Source organism: Merops nubicus, unplaced genomic scaffold (assembly GCF_000691845.1).
Source record: "Merops nubicus isolate BGI_N331 unplaced genomic scaffold, ASM69184v1 scaffold23526, whole genome shotgun sequence".
NCBI classification, from domain to species: Eukaryota; Metazoa; Chordata; class Aves; order Coraciiformes; family Meropidae; genus Merops; species Merops nubicus.
The window spans coordinates 18,128-18,529 of record NW_008614692.1 but is presented as its reverse complement, the minus strand read 5'-3'; positions in this window follow the sequence as shown (position 1 = coordinate 18,529).

The window sequence follows — 402 nt, the reverse complement described above, 5'->3', positions numbered from 1 at the left end:
CCAGTAAGCAGCGCAGGTTGGGTTTGGGGTTGGGGGGTTGTTTTTTTCCTCCAAATGGCGGAAGTAAAGCAACAGTGAAGCAAAGAAAATAACGCAAGAGCGGGTGAGTTCTCCTTACCTCGGGGAAGGAGCGAGCCCGGCCCTGCCCGAGGAGGGGAGGTGACGTTCCATGACAAAGCCTCTTGTTCCGAGCTGTCGCTGCACGGCACGCAGCGTTCCCACAGTTCAGAAGCCCAAAATCCCTCCTCTGGTCGCCTCTGGGTTGTGTTTAGCCTGAGCCCCCTCCTGCTGTCACGCCGGCCTGTGCTAATCCTGCTGCTGCTTAACTAATCCTGTAGGCAGTGAGCAGACAACCCGAAATGGCAGGTGCCAAACGTCCAGTGTGGGCGGGTTGTCTCCGAA